Source organism: Halichoerus grypus, chromosome 9 (genome assembly GCF_964656455.1).
Source record: "Halichoerus grypus chromosome 9, mHalGry1.hap1.1, whole genome shotgun sequence".
Lineage (NCBI taxonomy): Eukaryota > Metazoa > Chordata > Mammalia > Carnivora > Phocidae > Halichoerus > Halichoerus grypus.
The window spans coordinates 105,289,070-105,312,203 of record NC_135720.1 but is presented as its reverse complement, the minus strand read 5'-3'; the positions used below and the strand labels follow the sequence as shown (position 1 = coordinate 105,312,203).

The window sequence follows — 23,134 nt, the reverse complement described above, 5'->3', positions numbered from 1 at the left end:
AGTGAGAGCTGAGGAGAGGGCCCAGGAGCTTTCTCTTTACTTGTGGATCTCATTCAGTGAGTCTGACCTGGAACCAGGCAGAAGGATGGGAGGCCCTGAGTGTTCTGGGAGTTCCAGAGGTCATTGACCTGGGAAGGAAAGGACGAGCCTGGGGCCGGGCAGGCCGGGGCACGCGCGTGTGTGGGCACGTGCACACACACACACACACACACACACACACACAGGCTGTGTTTCCTTCTAAGCAGAAGGTGCTGCTCTTGGCAGAACTGCAGAGGCCCATCCCATTCCCAGCCAGGGTTCCTTAGCATCCTTGAGGGGAGGCCAGGTTGTGAGGCCAGTGGGCTACAGCCAACCGTACCCTGTCCTGGGAAGGTGCTCACTCCACCCCACCCGCCTACATTCCCTTCTCTTTCCCTACTGGCAGAGGGGTCCTGGGGTCTGGACCAGGCCTTGGAGGCTGGAACAGTGTGTGGGGATGGAGTGGTGGAAATCTGGTTGGGAGACTGAGGGGTGGCAATGGAGTGAACCCCTTGAATACCCTGCCTATCTTCCTGTCTCCAGTCTTGACCTCCTCCTCCCAGCCTGGCTATGAAACTGAGAGGGAGATGGCAGGGCAGGGTCCCAGCAGGCCCAGGTGGGGACAGCAGACACTCCTGTCGTCGAGTACAGACATAGAGTCTGAGAGTCCCAGCACCTCCGAGGTACAGAGCAAGGGTCTCGGCCTGATCGGGCCCAAATGTCCTCATTGGACAGCTCGGGGAACTGAGGGCCATAAAGGTTTTGGGAAAACATCTTGGAGAAGCCACAGAAGAGAGGGCCCTGGGACTGGGCCCTGGAAAGCAGTTTGTGGGGCTGATGCTGGGAAAATGTCAGGGTTAGGGTGAATAAGATGGGAAAGGAGAAAGATATCCGATGGGGAGTGAGGCCGGGCGTGTCTGCCCAGAGTATCAGGCCTGCAGGGAAAGAAAACAAAGCATCTGGGATCTTGTAAGACAAGACCTCAGGTAACCCCAAGGCTCAGCAGTCAGCTCCCTAGGAATGTCTGCCAGCCAGCAGCACCTTTGACTCAGCGCCTTTGCTCTGCAGCCCAGGGTGACCTTGTGCAGGCCATCCCTGCTCAGGGCCTCGGTGTCCCCTTCTGTAAAAGGAGACTGGTACCCAGCCTTCTTAAAGGACCTCCCCACCCCCAATCTCCATGTTTTACACGATATCTTTGAGAGGCTTTTCTCCATCTGGCACTTCTCACTCTCCCTGTGAGTCAGTTTCTGCATCTGTAAAATGGGGATAAAAAATAATACTTATCTCCCAAGCTTGTTGTGAGGATTAAATGAGTAAATACACATAAAGCATCTAGCACCTGGCACACAAAAAAATAATTAGGAGGACTGTAGTGGGTTTCTTTTTCATTGAATGACCTGGGCAGAAGGCCTTATTTTTTTTTTTCTTAAAGATTTTATTTATTTATTTGACAGAGAGAGACACAACGAGAGAGGGAACACAAGCAGGGGGAGTGGGAGAGGGAGAAGCAGGCTTCCCGCAGAGCAGAGAGCTCGATGCGGGGCTCGATCCCAGGACCCTGGGACCATGACCTGAGCCGAAGGCAGATGCCCAACAACTGAGCCACCCAGGCGCCCCCTCCGTGGGGCATTTTAAAGGCAGCCTGGCTCCAGGGAGGCCCACATCCTAATCCCACATCCAGGCCACTCACGTCCAGGCTGGAGAGCCCAGAGGATAGTGAGACCCAGGCCTGGAAGCCCCTGGAACCTCATGCCAGGACCACTGAGGTGACGTAGGGTTTCTGGGCCTTGGGCCCCAGAGGGAGAGTCAGCACCCTCCTCCCGCACCCCCACCCCGGCTGGAGACACCCTGCTGTGAGGCTGGCGGGAGATAGGGGAACACCGAGAGGCATCCCATGGAGGGCTTTCAAGAGGCTGCCCTGCTCAGGGTCAATATTTGTTCAGCTCTTGGGCTGGCGTGGTCCCTCACTGCCTCTGGTCTCACATTCCAACCATCGCACCCCTATCTCAGGAACGCGCTCCCATCGACTTGGGGGACCGCGCCCGACATCGGCAGTGGTCTGCCCCGGTCTGCCACAGCCACCACCCCCATTTCCAGGCAGGTGCGTGGAGGACGCAGGCCAGGTGTGGGCGCTGGGCCCTGCCCCACCTGCTTCCCCACCATGAAGCTCCGACTTCCCTGCCCACGGCAATCAGGGAGGGAGGGGGACAGGACCTTGTCTGCCTGAGGCTGAGATTCCTACTTCTATCAGATCATTACTTTGACCTACATTTCCTAAGCACTTACTCTGTTCCTGAGAAGATAGCCCCTCCCACCTCTACCCTCAAAAGAAAAGACTTCTTCTAGGCCCTTGAGAAGCTTGTAATCAAACAGATTTTTCTCAACCATCAATAACGTCTAGGATCTCATTTCAAGGGCAAATATTCTCATGGGACCCCAGTATTAACTCAAATCAGGTTTGCTTAGATATATGCAGACATACAACTAGATATAAAATATCTTTCACTTTCAGCTTATGCACAACTCAAAAATGAAAACCAATCTGCAGTTGAAGTACAAAGAAAACAATACGAGCAATCGATTTCAAAGGAAGGACATACACTTTAGTACTGAAACCAAATCATCACTTGCAGTGTGAACAGCCGGGACCGCCAGAATACAGGGTTTTGTTCCTTTGAAAGGGGAACTGGGAGTGGCGGGCGCCCACGGCATTTACATATTAAGCCCCACCTCTGCTCTTTCCTCATTGGCCAAGGACAATTGGTCCTAATGAGGTCAGGGGTGGAGCGCTGAGGTTAGCTTGTAAGTGCAAAGGCCCTGAGGGGTAAGGGGCAGGTCTGAGGACAGGATTAATTGCAGCCAGGTTCTAGCCTGGCTTTTTCCTGGTCCCTGACTGTCTCCACAGCTCCTGACTTTCACCCATGAACTCATTTGCTTCTTATTTCAAGGTGGAGAGGTGGGCAGGGCAAGTTCCTTCCAAGTCTCTTGAGTTTTTGCCCTGTCTCTGTGAGGGAAGGCATGACTTTTTAAATTTCTATTCTTATTTTGTCCCCTTTCTCCACAAAAGGTAGCATACTTTACACATGGTTCTGTATCTTACTTCTTACTTCTTCAGTTTACTCCATCTTGGAGGGCTCTTGATAATGGTATGTAAAGAATGCCTTGAGCCTTTTTTTTTTTTTTTTTACAGCTGCATAATATTCCATTGTATGGCCGACCTGTCATTTATTCAACCAGTCCTTTGTTGAGTTAGGTCATTTCCTTCTTTAGTTTTTACGAACAATGCTGCAGTGAATAATCTTGTACATGCGTCATTTTGCACGTACTAGGTATATCTGTAGCATTAATTCTCAGACCTGGAATTGTTGGTCAATGGGTATATGTGTTTGTAATCTTGATACATATTGCCAAATTGTTCTCTGCAGAGATTGTAACAAATAAACTCCCACCAGCAATGGATGAGTGTGATTATTTCCCCACAGCCTGGCCAACGAAGTGTGCTATAAAAAAAAAAAATTATTTTTGCCAATCTGATAGGTGGAAAATTGTATCTTACTATAGTTCTAATGTGGACATGCTTTTATTTACAAGGTGTGTGGCTGGGAGGTGAAGGATGCAGTGTTCTGTTGGGGAGTGAAGGATTTCCCAGGGCTCAAGCACCTGACCTTATTTGTTTTAATCTGTGGAAACCTGGCCCAGGGAGAGACTCTAACTGCAACAGGACCCACCCAAGTCATCTCCAGATCTGAAGGCGCCTGGAAAAGCCACATCAGCTTATCTTTGCATATGGATGGGTTGGGTGGGGCCTTGGGTGTATCATCTTAGAGCCTTAGAGCCTTCCCCCGCCAGGTTGCTGGGCCCTCACACTAGTGGGGAAGTTGCCCAAAGACCATGCCATTTTTCTAGGCTGCTCCTCTATGGTATGGGAGAATCACAGGATGAGAAGCTCCAATGAATGACTAGAAGCCAAGCCCCTTTTAGTCTTGCTAGATTCACAATATTCGTGGTGTCCCTCAGGACCAGAGACCCTGTAGAAGGAGAAAACAAGGTTAACTTCATGATTTGTTCTATGTGAATCCACTCTTGCTTCAGGTGATCAGCACTCTTTCCTGAGATTCATTCCTCAAGGAGAGGTCAGAGACAACCTCACCCGAAATATGTGGGCCTGGCATTGCTGAGGCGTGGGAGGCTCAGAGAAGGGCCGGTGTAAGATCTTCTCCCCCTGGAACGTGCTTCAGTGTTCAGATGCTAGGCCTCCTTCCGTCTGAATGCCACAGTGTTTACAAGAGCACCTGGGCCCCAGCCTGGGACCCCAGAGCCGCTGAGTGTGATTTGTGGGTCAGCACCCCAGAATCTCTGGACTGAGGAATCTTGAACACAAAGCAGCTCAGACTTAGAATATAAAACACCAGAGTTGAAGTGACCCTAGACAGCACCCAGGTCCTTTATGGTACAGCTGGGGAAACTAAGTCACATGTAAGGTAAGGGACTCACCCAAGGTCTCCCAACTAGCAGATGGCAGAGCCAGGCGGGGCACAAGTATCTGGACTCCCAGGCCAGCCCTCTCTGAGCTCAGTTCTAAGGGGTCGGGGCTGAGCCTGTTGCCTCAGGACAAGCTCTTTCTGACTGAGTGTGGGTGCCCAGGATGGTGGGTGCCGCTGCTTGGATGGCTGCCAGCTAAGGCAGGACCCCCAGAAGCCAGAGTGGATGAGGGTATTTACAGGGTCCATTGTCAGCATGCCCAGATTTGTTTCCCCGCCTGCTTTTAATCACACCTAATGATTCGCAGAGGAACCCAGAGAATCCCTGGCTCTTTCCTTCTGCTTCCCTCCCTTCTGCAGACATGGGGAGAGGGGCAGGTGGAGGCAGCGGCCTTCCCAGAAGTCAGCCTAATCCCTTTGCCTGTCTTGGGAAAGCTCTTAATGAGGATTGTTCCAAAGGGTGGGGGCAGGGAGGGGGCTTGCTTCTCTGCCAGTACATGGAATTTCTGAGAAGCCCCTCCCCCAAGATGCCCAGCCCCAAGTTTAGCTGCCAAGGCTCTGAATTCAAGGAAAGAGGAAACTGTGAACGAGGAATGGAAAAGGGAAAAGCCCTTGTGGCGGAATAAGATGTGTCATTCAGTGCTTCCTCATTGCCCTCTTGATTGGTCGCCCTTTGCCAGCCTCCTTCACTCCTGTCCTTCCTTCTCCTGGGAATTCCATCTCCACTGCTGTCTGTCTGTTCCACCCTGCCCCCCAGAATGGCCCAGTTCCATCTACCTCCTCAGGAACCTTCTGCTACTGCTCTAGCCTGGTGAGCTTTCTGCTCTTTGAGCCCTCCATGGCTGGGACATAGAAGTTGCTCAATAGACCTTCTTTAATTAGAATGTGTCGAGCACCTAACTCTATGTCGGTATCTTGGGCTGGTTCCCCATCGAGATGAGGATTCGAGCGCCAGTAGCTCATTTGGGAGGTGATCCCATGAACCGGCAGTCAGGGAGTGAGGAAGTGAGGCAGGGAAAGGAAGGAAGCCAATAGAATATGTGTGATTGGGCATGTGCCCGCTGTGGGCACCTGGGGGGCCCCCCCACACTGGGGACCCCCTGGAGACTGGGTAGAATAGTCACCTCAAAGTTACCACCCAAGGGAAAGTGAGCTCGGGTATCATCCCCCATCCTGTGGTTGTTAGTTGAGGGATCCTGGGGTTTGGTGTCAAGTCCCTGGCCTTCCTGGCCTGCTCTGCACGTGCAAGCCAAGAGGCCTCAAAACATCAGAATGGTGGGGCACCTGGGTGGCTCAGTCATTAAGTGTCTGCCTTTGGCTCAGGTCATGATCCCAGGGTCCTGGGATCGAGCCCCGCATCAGGCTCCTGCTCAGTGGGAAGCCTGCTTCTCCCTCTCCCACTCCCCCTGCTCTTGTTCCCTTTCTCACTGTCTCTCTCTCTCTGTGTCAAATAAATAAATAAAATCTTAAAAAACAAAAAACAAAAAACCATCAGAATGAGGAGTGCTGCGGGGATCTGAGTGGGTATGTCCATGTCTGTGTGCGCTGGCCGCTGGGGAGACAAAGGTGAGCAGAGCCGCCCCTGCCCTGTAGGACTTCACAGTCTAGCGAGGGAGCAGGGGTTAAACACATCATTCCAGCACAAGGCAGTAAATACCAGAATAGAGGTATCCATCTCGGGCCGCGGGAACGTAGAGGTGGGACACTTGACCAGTCTGAGACTTAGGGAAGATGTCTGGAGTGGAGAAGAGAGCAGAGCTGGAGTCTGGAGGGCTGACTTGCTGTCGGGGGCAGAGAAAGTGGCAGGGCAGTCCACACAGAGGGAAGGACACAGCACAGTCACAATGGGGGCTGGGGGGCACTCTGAGCCCGTTGTCAGCTGACGTCACCAGCGCGGCCACCATCTCTAGCCCAGCATTAGGGTCAGCTCAAGTTCAAACCACTTTTGAGATAGCCAATAATCTTAACCTTAACCTGGAAGGACTGGCTGATGTTGAATTTGCAAACACAGAAACATTTGCTCATTTAAGGAGCTTAGTTAGCAATGTGTCACGCACACTCTTGAAGTACATCAGTGGTCTCCAAAACAGGGTGTGCCAGACTGGCCCATCAATATTTGGGAAGGCACTGGAAGTTCCTATTTATTTTTTCTTCCATCCTCTAAAAATGTCTATTTAGGGGTGTATTTTTCAATAATGTACATAATTTATTAGTATGGTAGCACATGTAAATTTAAACAAATAAATATACACATGTTGGGGCACATATCACAGACTTTTTATTAATAGAGGCATATGATCAAAAGAATGAGCCTATTGAAGTGGATGATGGCTGGGGCCTGCTTGGAATGTGCCACAGGAAGAAGTTTCTAAGAACCTGCTTTTCTCCATCCATCCGCAAGAGGTTCGGGCTGGGCTCCCCAGTGGCATTCCCCAGTCCTTTGTCAATAACCCTGTGCCCATTGACCCATCAGGGACTTGCACCCTCTTTGGTAGCAGGAGCCTCTGTTTGGAGCTGTTTCCATGGTAACGAGGCTGAAGCCATCATTTACTGTCCCTATTCCTGGGCCCCCTTCCCTTGGGCCTGAGGTTCCCAGGCCCGGGACAGGCCCTGTGTGCTCCCATTTTCTGGCTGACTCACAGCCTCCCCAGCCCCACTCCAGCCCCTGCACCCCATCCTGGCCTGGCCCCTCGGTCCCTGACTGATGGCTACAGTCACTAATTACCTTAGTCATCTTTCCATCCATGCTTGTTGAGCTAATGGGGAAGGCAAACAGAAATCTCAGCACATGTGGAAAATTCCTGCTGACATGGCTAGAGGCCATGCCCAGATTTGGGGGGATTAGACCTTCCCCTTTGAGGCTGCAGGGATGGATCCCCAATGCAGAACGGTCTCCATGGTTTCATGGGGAGGTGGTAGGCAGCTCTCCTTGTCAGCGCCGGGTCCCCCAGCTGGAGGTTCGTCTTATCAAACATGAAGCAAGGTTGGCTCAGTGTGGGGGGCTGGGGGGTAGGAGTCCAGCCTGGGGCTGGACTCTCAGCTCTGGGCCCCCCAGGATGCCCAGCTGGCCCAGTTGGCAGAATTGGGAGGGTGGGGCCTCGGCTGCAGGCCCTCTCACACCTGAGGCCTGTTAATAATTATCCCTGGGGAGGGCAAGGCCCCAGAAGACGTCGCTAATGAGCCTGCTAAGTGACAGCTGGACCCTTCCTCCTCACCTGCTCTGGAAAACAAGATCTGGCCAAGGAATTCTTTAACCTTCTTTGGGCTGGGAGCTCCCTGAGGACAAGGGCTGTGTCTCCCCCTCAGATGGGGCTCCCTGAGTCCTTGGAGACTTCTCCATTGTCAGTACCAGACTTCTGTTCCTGTTGCTGATGCCGGAATTTCTGCCTTGAGCGGGTCCCTCCTTGCCCTTGGGAGGCTACTCTGTCTAGTATAAGGAGAGTTGTCCAAAAGAATAGATGGTGGGAATGTTCTAGATCTGCACTGTTGGCTACAGGACCCACTGGCCACAAATGGCCACTGAGCACTTAAACTGTGCCTCTGAATGACTGCTCTTGTAAAACCTAATGTTAATTCATTTAAAAGTAATTGGCCACATGTGGCTAGTGGCTACCATACTTCTCAGTACAGGTCTATAAAGTTTCACAGTGGGGACCTGAATGGGTGGCCAGCAAATGTAGGCCACACAACCCTCCCAACTCTCCATGCCCTGGAGTGAGAGCTCTTTCCATTGCCCTGGAAGGCTTGAAGGGGTCCAAGGTCATTTTCTTTGGAGGAGGCTCCAAGGAGGCTCTGAGAAGCCTGGCGGCGGGTGGGGGGGGGGGTTCCTCTCCCACCCCTAAACCCCCCAGGCAGCTGAGGGGCCCAGAGGAGCTGGCCAGAAAGCACCTGTTCTTAACGAGGGTCCCCAGGAACCGGGCAGCCCTCCCTCCACAGGGCACGGGGCTGTCGCCGCCTGAATGAGGGAGATTTATGGAAAATCCCCTCACACAACAGGCGGATTTTCCAAGCCTCATTGGCTGCTCTGGTTTGAGCCTTCATTAAGGAGAACGGGGGACAATGGAAGAGGTGGGCGTGAGGCCCTGGGTGCATTCAGCTCTCTATCATTTGGCACTGGGAACTCCATCAACGCCTGCCCCCCACCCCTTCCTTGCTCGAAGAGGTCACACTCTCTCTCTTTTTAATAGTAATAATAAAAGGGCCACATGCAGCAGAGTCAGACTCAGCTTCCAGGAGCATCTTTCTTGCATTTTAAAGATTTCCAGAGGAGACATCCTGTGGTTTTGCTCTACAAAACCTTATAACGTACAATCTGGAAGTGCTCCCTTACAGCTAACTTAATTGTATCCTGCTTCAGGTTCAACTTACTAGGATTTTTCTTCCCCTTTAAAGTTATGGTGACATTTCAATGTGTCAAGGGCAAGTGTGTGATTTCCCAGTAAAAAATCTTGGTTGGAAGGAGAAGTCACTATCTACCGGAGCTGAGGAACCCTGGAGCTTTGCGAGCACCCGCCAACACCTCGCTGTGCATTGAGAGAGGCCAAGACCCCTCCAGATGGGTAGTGACAGAGCTGGAGCCAGAGCACGTGCTCCGAGCCGGTGCTTGCACACATACTGGCTGCCTCTGAGGGGGCTCATCTGCAGTAAATACCCAGGGGTCCTTCCTGAGGACAGAACAACTCTTAAGCCAAAGGAACGGGTTTCTAAGAGTGAAATATTAGGTCTTATTCCACAGATGCTTTTTTTTTTTCTTTTTGGTCCTAAAGCCCCTTCTGGGAAAGTATTTACTGTGTGTGATGGAAATCAGTGGAGGTGTCTCAGAGGAGGTAAGACTTAACATGAGCCTTTCGAGGTGGTCAGATTGCTTGGAAGAAGAGAGGGGTGAGGCTTTCCCAAGGGTAGGAATAGCTGGGGCAAAGGCTCAGGAGGACCATGAGCAGGATCCTGGGAGGCAGCCCTTCTGCTGTGTTGGGGACAGGAGAGTAGGTGTCATTCACTGAGCAGAACGTGGATGGGTACGGCCCATTCCCTGAGATGGTGAGGTGTCCAAATCCTGGGGGGTGACTTGCCCCGTGGGAGGAACTGGCTGGAGCAGGAGGTGTTTATGGTTCTCCCTCTCCTGGGGGCAGCCAGAGCTAGCCAAGTTTACAGTTGCTCTGAACTCTATAAACACACTCGGTGAATGTGCGTATGTGAGTGCATGTGTAGGCAAGTGTCCCTGCTGCCATCTGACCTTCCCTTCCACGGCTGTGTGGGCCCTGACCTCCTCACCTGGTGCAGGGGCTTCAGCTCTTTGCTCTCTTGGGCCTGGTGACACTTACTGAGGGTGTCAGTAAGCATGGACATCATGGGACCCTGTGGGCCTCGTAGATTTCCTGGGGAGGCAAGGCCTTGGGGGGATGCTGGAGAATGTACTTGGTGAGGCAGAAGGGCATTCCAGCCTGGGGACAGCAGGAGCAAGGGGGTATGTGAGTATGACAGTGTGTGTGTGTGCGCCCACGTGCATGTGCATGCACGCATGTGTGTTTGATCAGACAACGGGGAAGTGTGAGCCTTGGGTACATGGAGGAGAGAAGGTGGGAGGTGGGAGGATTGGCTTTGGGGAAGCCTTTATATCTGACCTGATGGTTAAGAGAGTCATATTCCAGATCCTTTTAAGAAATCATACATACAAAAATGCCTTCTGTCTGGTACATAGGCCATGTGTTGATTCTGTCATTATTTTTTTAAAGGTTTTATTTATTTTTGTGAGAGAGAGAGCGCACGTGGGGAAGAAGAGCAGAGGAGAGGGAGAAGCAGACTCCCCGCTGAGCAGGGAGCCCGACGTGGGGCTCGATCCCAGGACCCCGGGATCATGACCTGAGCCGAAGGCAGACGCTTAACCGACTGAGCCACCCAGGTGCCCCTGATTCTGTTACTGCCAGTGATTATATGATGCAGAGCTAGTTCCTGCCATTGTGACTGGCTTCCCCGAGCACTGCACATTCTGACCCGCGCTGAACATGAGTGGAACAGTGGCCAGTGTTATGACAGCCTGTGGTCTCAATTAGGGGTCAGTGGTGGTCAGGGTTAGGGGTCAAGCTGTGTCCAGGATGGAGTGAGCCTGTGGTTGAGATAAAGGGTCAGTGGTGGTTATGACTGGCTGTCGGTCAGTGGCCAGGGTGAGGGGTCAGATGCTGACTGGGAACTGTTTTCTTTGTGTTAAGCTAACAGCTCTGGAAGAAGCTGACCTTGCCTCAGAGGCATTATCCTCAGAGACCAGCGCCTCTGTTTAGAGAACTCCAGAGGGGCCCAGAATGTGAACTTTAGAGTTCGAGAACTCTAAAGACTTGGGTTTTAGGCCTAGTTCTGCTAACTTAGGAGCCGAGTCCCGGGCAAGTGGCCTCACTTCTCTGAGCTTCGGTCCCACCTCGGTAGGAAAGTAACGCTATCTGCCCGCCTAGAGGGTGAGGTCTTTGTTACTGAGCATCCTCTTATAAAATATAAGCTCAGTCATCACTAATTGCACCATAGCCCACACTCCTCACTCCCACAGGCCTATGGGTAAATCCGCAGCGGTCAGGCAGTTGGCTGGGAGCGAGGTGGTTAAAGCAATACTCCCCAAACTTGGCTCCTCATTGGATCCTCCTGGATATCTTTAAAATCATTCCGATGGCGGCTCTCAGTCCAGCACTGCCCCCCAATTTTGAATTCACTGGTGTGGGGGCGACCTGGACATCAGTTTTAAAAGCTCCCCAGGTGATTCTAATGTGCAACCAAGTTTGGAAAACACTGGGTAAAAGCCCATACTAATTAATGAGCTAAAGAGAATGCGTCTTTAAGCAGCCACCTGAGCTGTGGGTAAAACCCACCAGCTGGCCCCAGGCCCCGTCCTGGTGGGGGTCTGACTGAGGGAGATGAAGGGAAAACAGCAAGAGACTCCAGGAAGAGTATTCTCTCTTAACCTTCTCCACACCTCTGTTCTCCATCTGTGAAATGGAGTTAAAATTATATTAACCTTATGACCGTTGTGGGGGGGGAGGGCTGCAGGGGAATAAAGCACATTGTAAGTTGTTACAGTTGACCCCAGTCAACCAAGAGACGTCAACTGAATATTGGGGATGTGGGCAGAGAAAAGCACCTCAAACCTCCCTTCAGAGCTCTCCTCACCAGAAATTCGTGGCCAGTATATTGATAGTCTGAAGCCAGGGGGATGGACAACATAGCCCTGGTGAATCCAGAATCTCTTGGCCCTGAGTAGGGTCTCTGAGGGTATGTATCCCCTGTTTAGAGTATTGTCCCCCTAAATATACTCACATTAGTTTGACTCTGTGTCTTATTTTTGGTTTCAGGAAATACCATCCCCATAATAACCTGTAGGGCGGGTAGGGGATGAGGAGACAGGGCTCTGCCCCTTCTGGCTCTCTGCCCCTTCTGGGAGGGATGTTATGGAACTCCTGGAAGCTTCAGCTCAGGCTTGGAGGCCGCTTCTGGCTGGGTTTCCAGCATCTGGGTCCTCAGGAGAAAGTGGTTTTCTCCTGTGGCCTGTGTGCCTTTAAGACTCCGAGACCAATGGGGGCACCTGACTGGGGAAAATTCCAACCAGTGGGTTCCTTTGAAATGGAAGTGACATCTAGTGGTTTGAAAAAGAACTGCCAAGCTGGCCCCCCAGGCCCAGGCTGGCCCTTGGGGTTCCTTTGCTGGCCACCAGGCCCCTCTCCTCCTGGGCCGCACCCTGCTGGAGGGATTTACAGCCCCAACAATGGGGCTTTCAATGGCAAGTTGGCTCTCCTGGCCCGACACCAGGCTGGAACCCCTACCCAGACCTAGGTACATACACTCAGGCCCAGGGAGACCAGGAGGGGCCCAGAAAGTGTGTCCCCTTCCCAGCGTGTCAGGGCTACAGTGTACAGTCCCAGGTGAGCCAGACTCCTTGGACCTTCTGTCCCTTGATTCTGAGGAGCCCTGTCGTGGGTCCAGCGCCACAGAAGTCCCGTGCGGGCCATAGTGCTGAATCAGCGGAAACCTGCGGCCAGGCTGCTGTTATGCAACCGCCCCGCCACTGGCCCGCTGGTGTCAGCTACAGGCCTTTCAGGAAGGCAAAGGGCCTCAGGGGCTGCATGCACCCAGACTTGGAGGGGTGTCAAATGGGGGTCTGCACAGAGCCGTGGCTTTGGAACCAAAAGGGAGGGACAGAGGAGGGGGACAGTGCCCAATCTATGGTTCTCCAAGGTCTCTGACTTGAAGAACCCTAGTCTGAGGGGGAGACACAGCCCTGCCCTCAGGGACCCCAGTCTGAGGGGGAGACACAGCCCTGCCCTCAGGGAGCCCCAGTCTGAGGGGGAGACACTGCCCTGCCCTCAGGGAACCCCAGTCTGAGGGGAGACACAGCCCTGCCCTCAGGGAGGTCTGAGGGGGGGTCACAGCCCTGCCCTCAGGGAGCCCAGTCTGAGGGGGAAGTAGCAGCCCTGCTCTCAGGGAGCCCCAGTCTGAGGGGGGAGACACAGCCCCGCCCTCAGGGAGCCCCAGTCTGAGGGGGAGACACCGCCCTACCCTCAGGGAGCCCCAGTCTGAGGGGAGACACAGCCCTGACCTCAGGGAGGTCTGAGGGGGGGTCACAGCCCTGCCCTCAGGGAGCCCAGTCTGAAGGGGACACAGCCCTGACCCCAGGGAGCCCCAGTCTGAGGGGGGAGACAGCCCTGCCCTCGGGGAGCCCCAGTCTGAGGGGGGAGTCACAGCCCTGCCCTCAGGGAGCCCCAGTCTGAGGGGAGACACAGCCCTGCCCTCAGGGAGATCCAGTCTGAGGGGGGAGACACAGCCCTGCCTCAGGGAGCCCCAATCTGAGGGGGAGACACAGCCTTGGTCTCAAGAATCCCTGTCTGAGGGGGAGATACAGACATGCCCTCAGGGAACCCCAGTCTGAACTGGAGACACAGCCATGGTTTACAAAAATCCCAGGTGAGGGTGAGGGCAGGAAAGAATGACGCACACATGAAAGAGGCTCATGACCCTTGAAAAGCTCTGGAAAAAATCAGGGCAGATGATTATAGGGTAGCAGAGCCCCAGTGGCTGGGCTGGGAAGGAGGCAAGTGATAGGCTCCTGGATTAAGTAGCAAGTTCTCAGGGGAAGCAAGGCCTTTAAAGGTGGCAGGAACTCACCTCTGCCCTCCCTGTGTTTAGATCTGGGTTTTCCCCCCGGTATCTGGCTCACAGGGTGAGGGACCTCAGTCCATCTCAGGTGCTGAATTCAGTGGCACCAGGGCCTGAGCAGATGATAAAAGGGACTAAGCAGGATTGGGAGGGCTCGCTGGCATGGCCTGGACACCTGGCACACCTTCATTTTGTCCCCACCTGCTGTGGTCCTGCCCTGCCACTGCCCTGTCCTGCCCAATGCCCAGAACAAGGCGCAGCTGCTTCTGGCCTCAGCTCTGAACTTCTGGAACTTCTGGGAGCTTCCTTACGCCCCTTCTCTACAACCCTAGGCTCAGGCACATTCTTCTGGGTGAGGAAGCGTCTGTTTCAGAGGTTGAGTGTTTCAAGGTTGACTTCCTGAGAAAGCTGTGCAGTTGGCTTCCTTCTGAGAGACTGAACACCTAGCATCTTATACTCTCTAAACCTTCTGAGGTAGAAAATGCTTGTTTACTTGGTCTTGTTAATTTTTATTTCTAAGAGGTACTACATGGACATGGTAAAACAGAAAACTCAAGTACAGTAACAATTGGTGAATCTAGGTGAAGGGCATAGGCAGTTCTTCGCGACTCTTCTATAAATTTGAAATTACTTCAAAATAAAATAAAAAGCTAAAAACAAATTCAAAACAGAAATGTAAGTCTCTCTTCCATCTTTTCCTCTGGCCACTACTTAGTTCCCTTTCTTGGAGGCCCCCAAGTTATCAGTTTCCTGTACATCTTTCTAAAGATAGTCCACAATATATTTATAAACTCTTTTTTTCTCCCATATAAATGGTGGCATTTCCCTACACTGCTCTGCGTTTTGGCTCTTTCACTTAATATATCTGGAAACCACGTGGTGTGAGTACACACAGAGCTGTCTTGTCTTTTTTGTGGCTCCAGGGTATTCCGTTGAACGGGTGATTCAAATTTTCACTGGGAAGATACTGTATCATGAAGAGCGTAAACTTGGGAGTTGAGATGCTTGCTCCACTACAAAGCAGTTGTTCAGTGTCGAGCCAGTGAGTCAGTCTCTTAGTGACTCAGTTTCCTCATCTGTGGCCCGGGGTTAATAACGGCGTCTACCTGGGAGCGTGTCGTGCAGATTCAGTGAGATACCACTTGTGCGGGCGTAGGTCACTGCCTGGCGCGCAGTAAGCACTCAGTAAACGCTGGCCGCCACTCCCTCCCGAGATGGTTTTGCCAGACCCCCTTGAGAGAGAGTGGAGCTGTTCCCGGGCTTTTATTATTATAAACAATGCCACCCACGAATATCCTGGTCCGCACCTCACTTGGTACTGGTGGGAATGTCTCTGTAGGGAAGGTGCCAGGGACTGGAGTCGCTGGGGCAGAGGCCACGTGCATTTTTTTTTTTTTTAAGATTTTATTTATTTATCAGAGAGAGAGAGACAGAGGCAGGCAGAGGGAGAAGCAGGCTCCTTGCTCAGCAAGGAGCCCGATGTGGGACTCGATCCCAGGACCCTGGGATCATGACCTGAGCTGAAGGCAGACGCTTAACCGACTGAGCCACCCAGGCATCCCGGCCACGTGCGTTTTTAATTTGGAAAGACACTGCCAGGTTGTCCCCCAGCCCCCACCCCGAGGGGGTCCTCGCCTCACCACCACAAGCCGTGTTGGAGCCTGTTTCCCCCCAGCCTTGACAACACGAGCGTGCTCGCTTGAACGCGGCACTTCGCAAATTTACCGTTGTCGTAGAGCTTCTTGGGGGCAGTCACCCAAGTCCATGAGGGTATTTGCTGGGAGCAGCCAAGCCCACGAGGAGGGCTAGAATGGTCTACAGCTTGCAAACGTCTAAAGCTGGCCCTGCCAAGATCCACACATGCGCACTCACTCTACGCATTTTTATTAAATGTACGGCATTTAATAAAATGCAATAAAAATAACAAAAATTTAATAAATTGCAAACTCCACCACGAGTTTGCAGTTGTTGGTGGCTGGTTTTTCTGGGCCTGTTAGCACATCACAACTGTTGGTTAAGTCTGATAATACTTCAGATTGTGCTTATTGTCACCATTTCGTGTCCGAGCCAGGGACCCGCAATTTCTAATTACATTGTTAACCTTTTATCCCACCTATGAAGGCACACAGACGACGCTAGTATGCATCTGTCATCGTGGGGAGGCCTGCTTCTTCTCCCTGGACTTAGACTTCCTGCTGTGGATCACCTATCAACCAACCTCTCTCCCTTCTTTTCTTGGAAAATTGGAGCCCATTATTAAAAAAAGAAAAAAGCAAAAAGCAGACCCCGCATTGAGTAACCTGTCATCTGAACACCGAAACCTCACCAACCCGAAATGTATCTGAAGGGTGAGTATTCCTTTACAAAAGAGTTTCTACTGAGTTAATTTTAGTAGATTTTTATCGAAGCCCTTTTAGAGGATTAATACAGGCGAAGGATTGTTTGAGGATGGCGGCTTGGGGCAGGAGAGCAGGTCCACCGTATCTCTTACTGATTCGAAAACGTTCTCACCCACAGCCTCCACGTGCCCGGATCTCGCACAGGCCCCAGGCTGCAGTGCTCCCTTATGATTCACTCTGATTGAGGCTGCTGTGCCAGACTTTCTAGGACTTTTGTGGGCTCCCCGGCCTAGTCAGGCATCAAAGCCTCCGATGCCTCCTTCCCCTCCGATGACCTTGCAGATCTGACAAATGCCAAGGACTTTGCCTGCGCTAGATCTGGTGTGGAGTCCGTCCCAGGCTGCTCAGAGTGATGGAAACAAATTGGCTGCATCTCCAAAAGCCCCTGGGGTGGGGGTCAGGTTTAAGGTGAGGATGCCCTTGAATGAAGGTCAAATAGGTTTCCTTTTCTCCAATTGTTTAATAAACTACTATTATCTAATTACAACACACATGTGGAAAGGTGCACAAATCCTGAGTACACAGCTTGATGATTTTGTAACATGCGTCTCATGAGTTTTACATGCAATTAATCATCCAGATCAAGAAAGAGAGCACTGCCAGCTTCCCATAACTCTTGCTCAATGGCCCTCCCCGATTGTCACCCCCATCAAAGGCAAGCACTCTTCTGTCTTCTATTCCTGACAGTTAGCATGGCCTGACTTTGGAACATTATATAAATGGAATCACATCGCATGTACCCGATTGTGTCTGGTGCCCTTTGCTCAGCATTGGGAATTTACCGTGTTGTGTGTCCGTTCATTTATTCTCATGGCTCTGTAGTATCCTATAGTGTGAATATACAATGTTTAATCCATGCTAGGACAATCATTGTGTTGTTTCCAGTTCAGGGCTACGGTGAATAATGCTGCTGCTGTAAACATTCTTATCTATACCTTGTACGGGCTTCTTAGGTACCGAGGGGAGGAATTACTGTGCCAGAGGGTAGACGGGGCCATTTTCGCAAGTGCTTTTCCAGTAGTGGTGTATGAGAGTCCAAACAGCTCCTCCACGTCCTCACCCCCACCACAGTCAGTGGTTTCCATTTACCGTTCTGGTGGTCAAAACGACCTTTCCAAACCACACATCTTTTGATCACCTTCCTGCTTTGCCCCAACATTTTATTGTGAAAACTTTCCGACATAACAGAAAAGCTGAAACAATTGTACATTGAGGACCCATATCCGCATGATTGCAAGATCTAATCATGTAGTCGACGTTTGGGGTGATCTTTTTTTTTTTTTCCGTGTGTCTAACCATTTATCCATCTATCTGTCAACTGTCTTCTTTTCTTAATTGTCATGCTTCTTCAGGAAGGTAAAACTCACGTATCCTCACATTTATGCATTTCAAGAATATATTCAATGGTTTCAGTAGATTTGGATAGTTGTGCAACCATCAGTAAATCCGGTCTTAGGATACTTCTATCACCTAACAGAGTTCCCTGTGCCTTTTGTAGTCAGTCCCTACTTTGACTCCCAACCTCAGGCGACCGCTCATCTATCTGTTTTCTCTCTGTGGAGTTTTACCTTTTCCAGAAATTTCATATAAATGGAATCATATAGTATATGGTCTTTTCTGTCTGGCCTGTTTCATGAAGCATAACGCTTTCGAGGGCATCCATGCTGTAGCATGCGCACTAGCTCCTTCTTATTGCTGAGCAGGATTCCAGTGTGTGGATATACCTCAATTTGTCTATCCATCCTCCTGTTCATTGTCCCCATAGGGTTTTAATGACAGGATCACAGTCTGTCCTAAGGAGACCTGGCCCATTTATGGAGTGGTCTACTTACGGGAAGAGGAAAAGGCAGAGAGAGACAGAGACAAAGAGGGCTAGAGACAGAGAAGGCAATATTCCTGTTGTCCCCACATGTCCTGTCCAAACCAGCACTGGGCCTCCTCCCTGTTCGGAAAATTCCCGACTGCCCTGTGCTCAGCTATCTCTCTGAACTCTGCATACCTGGCCGGCCGCCCTCCTCTAGTGTCCACAGTTCACTGCCCCAGACTGGTATCTCTTTCATGGCTGACTGTCTCATTAAGTCCTACAAAGTTCACAAAGAGCTCAGCATCCTGGCACACGGTTTAGGACTTGGGAAACAGTGGCCTTCAGTGCCGGGCGGGCTCTTTGAGGGCAGGAATCATGGCTTTTGTGTGCTTTTGCTGTAGTTCCAGGCCCAGTACGTCATCGGGCGCACAGGAAGGGAGAAGAGTGGACAGGGCAGTGGGTCGGGGGGCCTTATATGGTCAAGGCCTGAGCACCCCGAAGAACTCAAGCCCTCTGGTGAGCTCCTTATTAGGGAATGGCCCCGGGCCAGGTCTGAGGGTCGCCAGATTTGGGTGCTGAACCACAGCTGGGAATGCCAGGATCACTAACGAGGTCCTAGTGAGCCTAGGGAACAAGGAGGCTCCTGCCAACAGAGGCCCAGGCCACTGGGAGTGGCTGCTGGGACCCCCAGCTGGTGAGAGGCCCAAGCAGCAACCAGGCACGCTGCTCCCCTCCCACCTCCGTCTCGGCCCGTAATTCCCACAATGCCTAGCTTCTCTGCAGACCGCAGGCTGCTCTCTCTGCATGCTTCTCGGAGTGCTGAGTGTGTGGGCTCCCAGGCCTGGGCCAGTGATGCCCCCCTCCCTCCCTCCTTGGCCCCCCCTAAAATGAGGGCCCCAGATCTGAATGTGCCTTAACAGCTGCACTGTCCATGCGTGTGGTGCCTGAAGTTCTCGAAGGCAGTGGTGCTCGTACTTGAGTGACGCACGCTCAGGCACAGAAATGAGTTCTCGATTCAGCAGATGTGGGTAGAGCCTGAGAATTAATTTTTTGCATGTCTAGCAAGTTCCCAGGTGATGCTCATACTGCTGGGCCAGGCACCAGTCTTTGAAAATTTCGGCTCTAGCGCCTGAGTAGCTCAGTAGGTTGAGTGTCTGACTCTTGATTTCCACTCAGGTCATGATCTCAGGGTTGTGAGATCGAGCCCTGTATCGGGGTCCATGCTTGGTGGGCAGTCTGCTTAAGGATTCTCTCCCTCTCCTTCTGCCTCTCCCCTACTCTCACACACACTCTCTCTAAAATAAATAAACAAATCTTAAAAAAAAAAAAAAAAAGAAAGATAAAGAAAATTCCTGCTCTAAAGCTTTGGGTCTCTCCTCCAGGGGCTCAACTTGAACCTTCCTCCTGCCTGCTGGGGGCTGGGGGAGGGCAGGGGAGAGGCATCTGTTTCTTTCTCTGCACAAGTCCCGAGAAACATTTGGATTTTGGTGACCGTGAGGGTAACGGTAGGAAGTTCCCACTGGACTTGCCTCTGGCCACAGGGCATGGCCAGACTTCCACAGGAAGGGGCAGAGACAATGCCTTGTGGCCAGCGTATCATAAAGACAAAAACAGATCAAAGCTGGAGTGTCTGAGTATAAAAATTAGTAAGTGGTTTCATAAAAGAGATAATCAGAACTCACTATCCTTCTAACTGCAGTGTCAGTAATAAACTTAGTTTTGATTTTGGAAGTAACCCCTGTAAGAAGAACTCAAAATTACATGGGTCAGACAAGATAGTAAGTGCAGTTTTCCTGGCAGTGTGCTAGAATGATTGTTCAGCTCAATTCTGCGGTCAAGCTGGGCCTAAAAAAAGGTCCACAAGAGTTCTTTAACACACTCAACCCTCAAGCCAGTCCTATGAGGCAGATATTCTCATTCCCATTTCACAGATGAGGAAACTGAGGCATCACGTTAAATGGCAGATTCAGGATTCCAACACGAGTCTTTTCTTGACTCCACCTCAGACTCGAAACCCCAGCGTGAGGTGGTGTTGCCCCCCACCCCCCTTTTTATTTTTAAATACTGAATGTTTTGTTTTTTTTTTTAAAGATTTTATTTATTTATTTGACAGAGACACAGCAAGAGAGGGAACACAAGCAGAGGGAGTGGGAGAGGGAGAAGCAGGCTTCCCGCGGAGCAGGAGCCTGATGCGGGGCTTGATCCCAGGACCCTGGGATCATGATCTGAGCCGAAGGCAGACGCTTAACGACTGAGCCACCCAGGCGCCCCTAAATACTGAATGTTAAGTGAGATTCTCCCCAATACTTTCTAGCCAAATTGCCGACACATCAGGCTGAATGAAGGCTAAGGCAAGCTCTTCTGTTCCTTGGGGTGTGAACGCCCTCGACCCCAGCTGGCTCTACCAGGAGTAATCCAGCATCTCTGCTGTCAGAAATGACAGATTTGGAAAGAGATTCCTCTCTTGGCTTATCTGAGCTTAAGACAGGTAAGATCGATCGGGGAAGCTGATCCACGGCGATCACTTTTAATTGTTCTTCAGCACCTGGGATCTGTGTGTTTAAACAGCCAGGTATGCCGCTTAGTGCTCGCTCAGGGGGATTAGAGCTGGCGCTGCGTCAGCTGGGCCCCCACAGCTCACCCCGGGGACAGATGGGTGGTAAGTGAGGGAAGTGTCTACCTCCTCTGAGTGTTTGCACACGGTCATATGAGTAAGCTCCGCTGGAAGGGGCACCAATCGAGTAGCATACAGGATGCTGTTGCCTCCTGGGACTATGGTGGGCTCCCAGATTTGTGTTACAAATTTCTTCCCAGCCAAAGTTTATCACTCAGTAAAGAATTTAGGCAGGGAGTGAGACCAATTATGGATTAGATAGTGACCTTTGGGTTGGGGCGGATGAGCGCCGCGGGTGGCAGGGGTGAGGGTGAAAGTGGGGGAGGAGTGGGGACGCGGGGTTTTGATGGTTGGTGATAACAGAAGATGGTGACAGCCGTGGTGGGGGATGGTGGCACAGGAGATGGGATGTTTGAGGAAGGATGCCTACTGGGACGATAGGCTGAAGAGCTCAGGGAACCAGCTGGAAGGTCCAAAGCCGGGGATGGAAATTTGATCATGGTTTGGGATGGCCGGGGCGAGGGGAGGGTCGCCTGGAGGAGGCATTGCTTTCGGATTACCCACTCCCTCTCCAGAGGTGTCTGCCCGGGGTGTTTACAAACCCGCTCCAACAGCGCAGCTGGGAGGTCCTTCCCGGCTGAGATTTAGCAAACCTGTTTCCCGAGGAGGCCCCTTTTCCCACCACAGACAGATGGGTGCTGCTGTCAGCAGGAGGCGAAGCTGTAAGTCAGCACGGGTGGGGGCTGTGCTAGGGGCCAGGGGAAGAAAGGGCCCCACCTGGCATGGCCTCCTCTGACCCCCCACCCCCACCCCAAAGGGGAGGCCCTGACCAGCTTCGGGGAGTAGGTGTGCCACCTTGGGTGGCCAGAGGCTCGAGCTTGGAGTCAGAGAACGCTGGACATGGAAATCAGCAGAACCACCTGGTTCATTCCCATGCAAAGAAAAGAGAGGCGTTATGATTCCCATTTCCCAGATGAGGACACTGAGGCCTTGGGAGGGGAAGAATTGTGCCCAGGGTCTCCTGGACAGGCAGCAGCAGAACCTGGCTCAGCACCTCAGTCTCCAGACTCCTGGCTCTGAATTGTGTTTGCAACAGCACCTCATTTGCACGTGGATGTGGGAGTGTGGAGTGGTGGGCCCATGGGGCGGGAGTCCGACAGAACCAGGCTGACTCCTGGGTCTGCCGTTCACTTGAGGGTGGGTGTCACTGGGCGCCTCTGTTTTCTCTTCTGTGAAATAGGAGTGCTCAAGTATCGCTTCTAGGGTGGGGGACAGGAGTCAATGAGATGGGCATAAGTAAAACTCCGTATGAATGTTAGTTTTCTTCCCTCCCTGAATCATTAGTCCTAGGTGGGAGTTTTCCGTGTACTTCAGTGTGTGTTTGTGGCTGCTGCTGTGCATGAGGGAGCATGTATAAGACTCCAGACGAGAGAGAGAGAGAGAGTGTGTGTGTGTGAGAGAGAGAGAGAACGTTGAGATTCACAAATCCTGGCCAGGCAGCCCCAGCGAGGGGAAGCCACAATATTTACTGATCTTGGGAGGCATTAGAGGTTGGAGCCTCTAGGATTGGCCTGGCATGGTGGCAGGGGGCTGCCTGGTGAGGGAGGTGCTTTGGGACCCCCCAGGCTGCTACAAACCCGGCCGGCTGCTGCCCTAGGAGCTGGTGGGGCAGGGCAGGGCTGGTCTCAAGGTTGGGCAGTTCATCTTCGGGGCTTAGGTGAGCTTGTCCCCCAGCCTCAGTCCTCAGAAGTCAGGACTTGGGCATTGATCCTGACGGGGTCCCCGTGGGCATTTGGAGAGCAGTCCAGTGGGGGATGTCTGATGAAGGGTTGGAAAGCGGGCTTTGAGGACCCCAGGAGAGGGGAAAGGAGGTAAGGCTAGTCCCTAGGCCTCCAGCAAATTCCACCTTCCTTGTACCCCAAAGTGACCCTGCCTCTCCCCTCGTTCTGGGAAGAAGCCTGAATAGGTAGAGTCTGGTTATTGGTGCTGTTTATTAACATTTGCATCACATTCCATCCGGGAGCTTGGGGACCTAGGATGCCAATTCACTCCCCGACATGTCAGTTTTGTGATGTCACCAGAAACACTGGCTCCTGGAGAATTGCTAGGGCACAGAAGGGTCTCCCTCAGAACCTCTTCTAAACTGCCTATAATCTCCCCCATTGCATTCACAGAGGCCTAATGCATTGGAGTCCTCGCAGGTCAAAGCTGAGGTCAGACCTCGATGGCCTTTCAGTCCAGCTGTCTTACTTTACAGATAAGGAAACTGAGGTCCAGACAGGAGGCCTGACTTGCTCAAGATTATACAGTCAGTGGCGGTGTGGGGTCAGAACCTGGTCCAGCCTCTTCCATATTCATTATTTGACTGACTATGCACAAAAGCACGCATTTGGGGAGCATCCTTCACGCGCACCCCGCCCAGCCTCCCACAGGACCTCTAGCTTCATTTTGCTTCATAGCAGCACCTGACATTACATATTTTGTGGTTTATCTTTTGCCCCCCACCAGAATGAAGCTCCATGGGGGCAAGAATTTTTTCCCCATTTTATCCACTGCCATATTGTAAGCATCTAGAACGCGCAGTTGCTCAATAAGGAATTGTGGGATTCATTCCTTCATTCCTTCCTTGGCCACCTCTCTCTATTCTGGAACCTGATAATACGGAGAGGGGTCAGAGCTGGCCCCTGTT

The 23,134-nt window shown here is 52.0% G+C and overlaps 1 long non-coding RNA gene across 2 annotated transcripts in view; it reads left to right on the top strand.

Annotated features, from left to right (window-relative positions):
• LOC118555724 (uncharacterized) overlaps window positions 1–16,514 on the top strand; it is a 38,364-nt gene extending 21,850 nt beyond the window's left edge. For both annotated transcript variants that reach the window (XR_013441253.1, XR_013441254.1), the window contains exons 3-4: window positions 15,750–15,976; window positions 16,146–16,514. This is a non-coding gene — a long non-coding RNA (uncharacterized LOC118555724). The remainder of the gene's footprint in view (window positions 1–15,749; window positions 15,977–16,145) is intronic.
• Window positions 16,515–23,134: the final 6,620 nt, after the last annotated feature.